This window comes from Pezoporus occidentalis, unplaced genomic scaffold (genome assembly GCF_034315485.1).
Source record: "Pezoporus occidentalis ecotype Australia unplaced genomic scaffold, CSIRO_AGI_Poc_V1 ctg31, whole genome shotgun sequence".
Lineage (NCBI taxonomy): Eukaryota > Metazoa > Chordata > Aves > Psittaciformes > Psittacidae > Pezoporus > Pezoporus occidentalis.
This window is the reverse complement of record NW_026915052.1, coordinates 2,609,331-2,619,717: the sequence shown is the minus strand read 5'-3', so window position 1 is coordinate 2,619,717 and position 10,387 is coordinate 2,609,331. Positions and strand designations below refer to the sequence as shown.

General features: G+C 45.7%; 1 long non-coding RNA gene across 1 annotated transcript; it reads right to left on the bottom strand.

Moving 5' to 3' along the window:
* Nucleotides 1–599: 599 nt before the first annotated feature.
* On the bottom strand, nt 600–10,102 carry LOC134168454 (uncharacterized). The gene is made up of 2 exons (XR_009966557.1): nt 10,010–10,102; nt 600–1,123 (listed from the first exon to the last, which is right to left on the bottom strand). It is a non-coding gene; the product is annotated as an uncharacterized LOC134168454 (long non-coding RNA).
* Nucleotides 10,103–10,387: the final 285 nt, after the last annotated feature.

Here is a 10,387-nt window from a genome sequence, read left to right as displayed (position 1 = left end):
TGTCTTTTCTTTGAAACAAAGTGCACATTTGCACAGTGATGGCATTCAAGTAATGAATCCAGGAGAATCCATGCCATTTTATAAAATAAACTTTTTACATGGATAGCTTAACTCATCACTGACTGTAGGCACCTCAGGAAAGTCTGTAACAGCTACATAGCACAGTACTACATAAGCAGTTCTAGCTAAACAGCAGACAAAAGTAATATCTTTCTTAAATTGAAATTAAAGGGCAAGACTTATGAATGGAAAATTAAATTTCCCCAGTTGCACTTTGATAGTAGGTCTAGTCTAAATAAGCCTTGGTCAGAGTAAAACAGGAATCTGTCTTCCTGATACCATCTATTTCATGTATTAAGTATATTTTTCTGGAAAATGATACTTTAGATTTTATCAAAAAAGTGTAGATGAGACTCTAGTGACATAGTTTAGTGGTGGATTTGGCAGTCCTGGGGCAAAGGTTGGACTTGATAATCTCGAAGGTCTTTTGCAACCCAGTTGAGTCTAGGATTCTGTAACTAGGACTCAAGTCAAAATCTAATAAGGGTTTTTCACCTACATAAATATGAATTAACTAGATATTCTGTACTCCTGACAAATTCTGAATCTGCTGGTTCTGCATTTACTTATTTGCATTAGACAGGTAATTGCAAATACATTATTACCACAATCCAATCGTAGCAAGATACTATGCAGCATTTGGGAAAATATTTCACCTCCTTGTTTGCATCAACTGACTTGATAAAGTACCTCATATGCAGTCTTAGTATTTTATTGTAAGGTTATTAGCATGCTTGGTTACTAGGATATAGGATCTGAATATCTTCAACCGGAGAAAATATGTTCTAGGAAGTACTTTCCCTTCCTCTAAAGAAGCCTAATTTGATGTGGCACAAAGTTTCATGTGAGATATATGAAATTCTATTCACATAGGACATATAATTTTCCCCAAAGTTTCCTCTGGGGGCTGCGTCTTTGAATAGCTCTTTGTGGACCCACTAGAGCTGACTCTGTCATGTAGAGGCTCATGGAGCATTACTCAGATGATTCTGTCAGGCATTCAGCAAATTTCCTCTTGCTTCTTCTCTCTGAACGCATATCAAAACAACAATATTGTTCATATCTGGAAAAGACGGTAATAGATTTTACAAAAAAACTACTAGCCAAATTGGGTATCAGCAAAGGAGTGAGATGAAGGGATCTGAGATTATCACAGTGGCCCAGAAGCTCTCTGATACGCAACCACTCCTACAAGGCTGAGAAGGCCAAGTCTAAACACATTGCTAAAACAAGGACATCTACTGCCCCTGAGAAAACAGTTGACAATTCAGGGCAGCAAACACAACCAGGAAACAAGAGCCATCTTCCTCTGTGTACTAGTAGGTCTCAAAAAAATCCAGTGCTGACCACTTGGGTAGTACCATATTTAAATAGCAGGCATTTGATTGAATTTTCAATGACAATAGCACCAAACACTTATAGAATCATATAATCGTAGAATAGTTAGGGTTGGAAAGGACCTTAAGATCATCTAGTTCCAAACCCCCTGCCATGGGCAGGGACACCTCACACTAAATCACGTCACCCAAGGCTTCATCCAACCTGGTCTTGAACACTGCCAGGGATGGAGCATTCACAACCTCCCTGGGCAACCCATTCCAGTGCCTCATCATTCTAACAGTAAAGAATTTCTTCCTTACATACAATCTAAACTTCCCCTGTTTTAAGTTTGAACCCGTTACCCCTTGTCCTGTCAGTAAAGTTCCTAATGAAGAGCCCCTCCCCAGCATCCCTATAGGCCCTCTGCTGGTCACGCTCCTCTTGATGCAGCCCAGGATACACTTGGCTTTCTGGGTTATGAGCACACAGTGAAGCCGGCTCATGTTCATTTTCTCATCAACCAACACCCCCAAGTCCTTCTCTGCAGGGTTGCTCTGAATCTCTTCTCTGCCCAACCTGTAGCTGTGCCTGGGATTGCTCCGACCCAGGTGTAAGACCTTCTTATGGTTAAACTTCATGAGGTTGGCATCAGCCCACCTCACAAGCGTGTCAAAGTCCCTCTGGATGGCATTACTTCCCTTCAGCCTATCAACTGAACCACACAGTTTGGTGTCATCAGCAAACTTGCTGAGGGCGCACTCAATCCCACTGTCCATGTCACCAACAAAGATGTTAAACAAGACCGGTCCCAGCACTGATCCCTGAGGGAAACCACTAATTACTGGTCTCCAGCCGGACACTGAGCCATTGACCACAACACTTTGTGTGCAGCCATCTAACCAGTTCTTTATCCACCGAGTGGTCCACCTATCAAATTGATGTCTCTCCAATTTAGAGACAAGGGTGTCGTGTGGTACAGTGTTGAACGCTTCGCACAAGTCCAGGTAGATGACATCAACTGCTCTATAGCTGTCCATGCATTCCGTAGCCCCATCATAGAAGGCCACCAAATTGGTCAGGTGGGATTTCCCCTTAGTAAAGCCATGCTGGCTGTCACCAAGCACCTTGCTGTTTTTCATGTGCCTTAGCATGCCCTCCAGGAGAATCTGCTCCAAGATTTTGCCAAGATTTTTCACCTCTCACAGACGTGAGACTGACTGGTCTGTAATTCCCTGCGTCATCCATTATCCCCTTCTTGAAAATGGGGGTTATATTTCCCTTTTTCCAGTCATCGGGAACTTCACCTGACTGCCATGGTCTTTCAAATATGATGGCCAGTGTCTTAGCAACTTCATTTGCCAGCTCCTTCAGGACCCGCAGATGGATTTCATCAGGTCCCATGGACTTGTGTACATTCAGGTTTTTAAGATGGTCTTGAACCAGCTCCTCTCCTACAGTGGGCCCAAGGTCTTCATTCTCACAGTCCCTGCGTCTGCCTTCAAAGACTTGGGTGGTTTGGTCAGAGCCTTTGCCAGTGAAGACTGAGGCAAAGAAGTCATTCAGAACCTCAGCCTTCTCCAAATCCAGGGTAGCCAGGTAACCCCCAATAGCTTCCTGAGGGGCCTGCGTTGTCCCTAGTCTGTTTTTTATTTTCTACATACCTGTAGAATCCCTTTCTGTTTTCCTTAACATCCCTAGCCAAGTTTAATTCTAACTGAGCCTTAGCTTTCCTAACCTGGTCCCTAGCTTCTCGGACAACATCCCTGTACTCTTCCCAGGCCGCCTGTCCTTGCTTCCACTTATTATAAGCCTCTTTTTTCAACTGAATTTTCCTCAGGAGCTCCTTATCCATCCAAGCAGGTCTCTTGGCCCTCCTGCTGCACCTCCTTCTAGATGGGATGCAACACTCCTGAGCTTGCAGCAGGTGATAATTGAATATCAACCAACAGTCTTGGGGCCCCCCTGCCCTCTAGGGCTATGTCCCATGGAACCTTACTAAGCAGGCTCCTGAAGAGGGCAAAGTCTGCTCTCTTGAAGTCCAGTGCAGTGAGCTTGCTGCACGCTCCTCTCACTGGCCTGAGGATCTCGACTTCGACCATCTCATGATCGCTGCATCCAAGTCTGCCCTGGAGCGTCACATTTCCAACGAGCCCTTCCCTTTTGGTGAGCATGAGGTCAAGCATTGCACCTCTCCTTGTCGGCTCCTCTGTTACTTGCAGAAGGAAGTTGTCTTCTATACAACTGAGGAACCTCCTGGATTGCTTGTGCCGGGCCGTACCGTCATTCCAAGAGATGTCAGGGTGGTTGAAGTCACGCATGAGAACAAGGGCCTGCGAGCATGAGGCTTTTCCTATCTGTCTATGGAGTGCTTCATCCGCAGGTTCTCCTTGATCAGGTGGTCTGTAACAGATTCCCACAGTAATGTCTCCCATAGCTGTATTCCCTTTAACCCTGACCCACAAACTCTCTGTGGACTGCTCACCTGTCCCCAGACACAGTTCCATACTCTCCAGCCTATCATAAAGGGCAACTCCCCCTCCCCGCCTGCCAGGCCTGTCTTTCCTAAAGAGCCTGTAACCTTCCATCCCAACACTCCAGTCATAGGAGCCATCCCACCATGTTTCTGCGATGCCTATTATATCATACCCCCGTAGACGTGCACACATCTCTAATTCCTCTTCTTTGTTCCCCATGCTACAGGCATTTGTATAGAGGCATCTGATCCAAGTTCCATCTGAAGCCGGCTCATTGGCTGGAGCAGCTGGGATCTCTCTACATTGCTCCAAGCATTTATTATAGGTTCTGGCAACTGACTGGGTGTGTTGGAATGGAATGATGCTCCCCTCCCCCAACACATCTGGTTTAAAGCCTCCTTGACCAGTCTGGCAAGCCTCCTAACAAAACTGCTCTTTCCCTTCGCAGCAGCTCCACCAGCCCCCACTAGACCTGGCCTACAAGCTTGGGTCCCATGTTCAAGACACCCAAACCCCTGACTATGACACCACCCTTTTAACCAGTTATTAACCTGGCCAATCCTCCTAGCTCTTTTTAGGTACTCCCCTGTACCCTGGAGAATTGATGAAAAGACCACCTGAGCTCCAGAGCCCCTAACCACCTCTCCCAGGGCTCTGTAGTTCTTCTTTATGTTCCCCAGGGTACTACTATCTATATCCCTAGCACCCACATGTATCACCAGGAGTGGGTAATAGTCCGTGGGACTTACTAGAGCAGGCAGCCTCTCTGCCACATCCCTGATCCGGGCCCCTGGTAGGCAACACACCTCCCTTGAGACGGGGTCTGGCCAGCAGACGAGTGCTTCTTTCCTTTTCAGTGTACAGTCCCCTACTACTATGACCCACCGCTTTTTCCTAGCAGCACCAGTAGAGATCTTCTTTAGCAGTGCATCAGCCGGCTGTTTCTGCCTCGAGTGCTCTTCCTCATTAGCCCCCCGCAGGACCCCAAAGTGGCTCTGCGTGGAGACAGGGGATTTAGGGGGAAGCCCCTTGCATTTCACTGTCCTTTTCCTTCTTTTTGTTGTTTTTTTGTTTGGTTGGTTTGGGTTTTTTTTGTCAGTACTTCCCAGCTTCCCAGGTTAACGGCCTCCTTCTTTCCTTCATGAGCTAGAGGGGAAGCTTGAAGCCCCTACACAGTTTGGGCCTGGAGCAAGCATTCCTGCTTCCTCTCAGTTTCCCTGACATCTCGCAGTCTATTAACAGCATCCCGCAGCTCAGCCCGTGCAGCAGGACCTCCCCCAGGGAGCACCAAATGCAGCCCTGCCCATTGTGCACCCTCCCCTCACCAGACCAGTGCAGGCACTCTCTACACCCCGAGCTCTGCACTGCAGCCTCCCCTCTCATCGGCTCTGTCTGGGTGCCTACGCTGCCGCCTCCGGGGCAGCCCGAGCAGAGCTCCCGGACCGGGCCCCGGTCACAGGGCGAGCGCGCACCTCCCAGCACCAACTGCCGCACCGCGCTCCTGGTCCCTCCCGCTCCCTGGGCAGGTTTTTACCCAGTCAGGGCTGGTGCCGCTCCTCCTGGCTCCGCCCCCTGTGAGTCAGCTGCTCGTTCTCGTCAGCTGAGCTGCCGGCTCCTGGTCAGGAGCTGTCGAGGGCTCGAGGCTCCCTCGGTGGCTGTTGCTGCTCTGAGCTGAGGCTCCTGGATGCTGAGCTTCCCCCTGCTCCGGTGTTGAAGGCGTCCGCTCTTGAGCTACTCACCTCAGCAACTGACACTTCTGAAAACTGGCCTCCTCTAATGTCACGCAACTGTTTGAAATACTTAAGTTTGCATTCAGATCAGCAAAGCAACCTCATCCAAATTGCCCTGAAAACATCAGTATTTCTATATGATAAGTACACTAGACTAGATGAGAATTTAGCAATTTTCTCCATGAATCCACCCTTTCGGTCTTCCTTCTTTAACACAAAATTATAATACACATATGCTAATCTCTTTAAGCAGCTCCTTCTAGCTGCTAGATTGCCACTCTTAGCCTGTGGTCTACTATATTAGTTAAGGCAAGTTTTAGAAATTTTGAAGATAGATAGTTCATTTACAACCAGACAACCATTTCTGTTCATTCTAGGATTTGATATAGTGCTAGTCCATAGCTACTGTGTTCTTCAAGCACTACTATGTCTCAAGTAACATGCTTAGCCATACCTGGGAGCTCTGAAATGCTGCTCTAAACTTAATAGACATGTTAATATTCCTCAGCTTCCTCCTTCTCTCTCTTTTTCAAACTCAAAAATCACAATATATTCTGCAGGGAAAAAAAGGCCCCAAAGGTGCATATCCCACAAATTCTGTGTAAAATATAATTTTATCCAACCTTCTAACAATACAAGATTCATTTTACTTTTCTTAGTAGGAATGCAAGTAGAAATTGTTAGTCCTCAGAATCATAATATCATAGAATGGTATTAAGTATCATCTTTAGTATCATCTAGTTCCAACTAGGCTTTAAGTATCATCTAGTTCCAATCCCCCTGACGTGGGCAGGGACACCTCACACTAGACCAGGTTGCTCCAAGCCCTGTCCAACCTGACCTTAAACACTGCCAGGGATGCAGCATTCACAACTTCCTTGAGCAACCTGTGCCAGTGTCTCACCACCGTCACAGTAAAGAATTTCTTCCTTATATTTGACCTAAATTTCTCCTGTTTACTTTTGAGCAATCTTGGAGCAACATGCTATTATCAAAGTGAAAACTCAGCTTTCCCCATAAACAAATTTTCTCCTCTCAGAAACACTTTGATTCACAATTCTATCAATCAAAATAAACATTAATGCTCAAATTAAATACTCAAATACAAGCCCTATGATTGACAAGAGGGAAGGTAAGAGAAAGTATCCCATATAACGAAACAAACAAAAAAAAATGTAATAATGACAGTCACTGTTTTGTTGGTCCACTATCTATCATTATAATCCATCATCAATATCTGAATACTTTTACCAGACTGATTTTCAATTTCTATTCTGTATCTTTTAATGCAGCCTACTTCGTTATAATCCCCTTGACAGCACAGAAGTAAGAGATGATCTTTTTAGCTACCAGAAATGAAAGACATTTCAGCAGAAGAAAGCCTCTTTAAACAATATATTTCTTCAGGGAAATTCGTCGAGGACAGGAGCAGTAGCAAAGTAATTGTTCAGGAGTTGAGAAATGAAATATAGAGTGTAAAGTACAGCTTTGCTAAAATCCATGTGGAAGACTGAAATGCCACACCGTGTGGCAGACTTCTAATAAGGCACCAGGACAATCACAAATGGGAAATCTGTCAGTTCGATCACAAGTTCAGGCTAAATTTCTGAAGCTCCTTGAATTTTGTTGAAGATTGGAAATTGAAAATTAATCTGAACATTTCCATTTGGATGATGAAATTTTGAGTCTCCTCATTGCTACAAACATAATAAAGCTTATTAAAAGTATCTCAAGTATGTATGCACCTATAGGGGGTCACCTACAGTTTGCATTTTGGAGTTTAAGCATTTCTGCAGCAGATGCTACTACTTTTCCTCAGTAAAATAAAAACATGTTCAAGAGTGACTTGGTTTAGTCTAGATCAGCACTTTCAACACATTAAGTCTATCTGGAGCTGAATCATGGTTTTGAGGGGTTATGTTGTTTACACGGTATCCTGAAATACCTTTAAAGTATAAATTGCAATGTGGAAAAGACACCATTTCCAGCTAATGAAAACTAGTTTTATGAGTCAGGCATGACACTGATTAATTACAGTTTAAAATTAACATTGGATTTTTGTTTCAAGGTTTCATACTTCTATACCAGTTACAACATCTAGCAGTTATTCCTGATAAAGCACGGCTTCCTATTTTTATAAGTGAAATCCAAGAATCACATGATTCCATATCTGAAATTAAAATAAACTGTGGGGTATTTAAACTATAGAACATGTTAGAAGACTGAGAGATGAAGAAAATGGACTGGTTTACATGATAGGTGTATAAACATTTGAAAAATTCTTTTCTCTGTAAGAATTACCTGGGAGAAATCCCATGGGCAAGGCTGTTTGAAGGTAAAGGGGCCCAAGATAGTTGGTTGACATTCAAAGATTGCTTTTTCCGAGCTCAAGATCGGAGCATCCCGACGCGTAGGAAGTCAAGGAAGAGGACCAGGAGACCTGCGTGGCTAAATAGGGAATTGCTGGGTATGCTCAAGTGGAAGAGGAGAGTTTACAGGTCATGGAAGGAGGGGCTGGCCACTTGAGAGGAATATGAGGCTGCTGCTAGAGGATGTAGGAAGGCAGCTAGGATGACTAAGGAAGGCCTCCTTAGAATTAAACCTGGCGAGAAGGGTCAAGGACAGCAAAAAGAGCTTTTTCAAATACATGGCAGATAAAACTAACACCAGAGGCAATGTAGGCCCACTGATGAACGGGATGGGTGCCCTGGTGACAGAAGATACAGAGATGGCAGAGTTACTGAATGCGTTCTTTGTCTCTGTCTACTCTGCTGCAGGCAGTCCTGAAGAGCCCTGTACCCCTGAGACCTCAGATGAAGTCAGGTCAACAGAGCGGTTTGCCTTAGTCGATGAGGAATGGGTTAGAGATCAGTTGAGCAATCTGGACATCCATAAATCCATGGGTCCAGATGGGATGCACCCGCGGGTGCTGAGGGAACTGGCAGAAGTCATTGCTAGACCACTCTCCATCATCTTTGCCAAGTCTTGGGAAACGGGAGAGGTGCCTGAGGACTGGAGGAAGGCAAATGTCACTCCAGTCTTCAAAAAGGGCAAGAAGGAGGACCCGGGTAACTATAGACCGGTCAGCCTCACCTCCATCCCTGGGAAAGTGATGGAACACCTTATCCTTGGTGCCATCTTAAGGCATATCAAGGATAAGAGGGTTATGAGGGGCAGTCAACATGGCTTCACCAAGGGGAAATCATGCTTGACCAATCTCTTAGCCTTTTATGAGGAAATAACATGGTGGATGGATGATGGCAGAGCGGTGGATGTGGTCTACCTTGACTTCAGCAACGCATTTGACACAGTCTCCCACAGCATCCTCACAGCTAAAGTGAGGAAGTGTGGTCTGGATGATCAGGTAGTGAGGTGGACTGGCTGAAGGAGAGAAGCCAGAGAGTTGTAGTCTATGGGGCGGAGTCTAGTTGGAGGCCTGTAACTAGTGGAGTGCCTCAAGGGTCAGTACTGGGACCAGTATTATTTAATATATTCATCAATGATTTAGATGAGGGAATTGAGTGTACTATCAGCAAGTCTGCTGATGACACTAAGCTGGGAGGAGTGGCTGACACGCCAGAAGGCTGTGCTGCCATCCAGCGAGACCTGGACAGGCGGGAGAGTTGGGCAGGGAATAACTTGATGAACTATAACAAGGAAAAGTGTAGAGTCCTGCATCTGGGCAGGAACAACCCCAGGTTCCAGTATAGGTTGGGGAACGACCTGTTAGAGAGCAGTGTAGGGGAGAGGGACCTGGGGGTCCTAGTGGACGACAGGATGACCATGAGCCAACACTGTGCCCTTGTGGCCAAGAAGGCCAATGGCATCCTGGGGTGTATTAGAAGGGGGGTGGTTAGTAGGTCGAGAGAGGTTCTCCTTCCCCTCTACTCTGCCCTGATGAGACCTCATCTGGAATATTGTGTCCAGTTCTGGGCCCCTCAGTTCAAGAAGGACAGGGACCTGCTGGAGAGAGTCCAGCGCAGGGCAACTAAGATGATTAAGGGGGTGGAGCATCTCCCTTATGAGGAAAGACTGAGGGAGCTGGGTCTCTATAGTTTGGAGAAGAGGAGACTGAGGGGTGACCTTATTAGTGTATATAAATATATAAAGGGAGAGTGTCACGAGGATGGAGCCAGGCTCTACTCAGTGGCAAACAATGATAGGACAAGGGGTAATGGGTACAAACTGGAACACAAGAGGTTCCACTTAAACTTGAGAAGAAACTTCTTCTCCGTGAGGGTGACGGAACACTGGAACAGGCTGCCCAGGGAGGTTGTGGAGTCTCCTTCCCTGGAGGCATTCAAAACCCGCCTGGACACATTCCTGTGTAACCTTATCTAGGTGTTCCTGCTCCGGCAGGAGGATTGGACTAGATGATCTTTTGAGGTCCCTTCCAATCTCTAGCATACTGTGATACCGTGATACCTGAAGAATGTTGATCCTTAGTTGTTGCCATTTACATGGTGAGTAAGTATGGTGTTCTTTGTTGGCAGAAACAATCCATCAGTCAGTGAGAGACACTACATTTCAGCAAAGAAAATAGCCCACATTATTACCTGCAACTGTCATACTACCTGGTAGAGTGAGTTGTCATGTCCCAGTAGCAATATGTTAATGACACCTGCCCTGAAACAGAATTTTCATTTTTTCAGAGCTGATGGCTATACTTGGGTAACGGACAAGGTTAGGGTTCCATGGGGAACTTGGTGAGTTACAGCCCCTACAGATATCTGTTAGTTCTTCATATTCTCTTTTAAGGGAAAAACAGTTCAGGCTGTATATCAGGCTATAGAACACTAAACT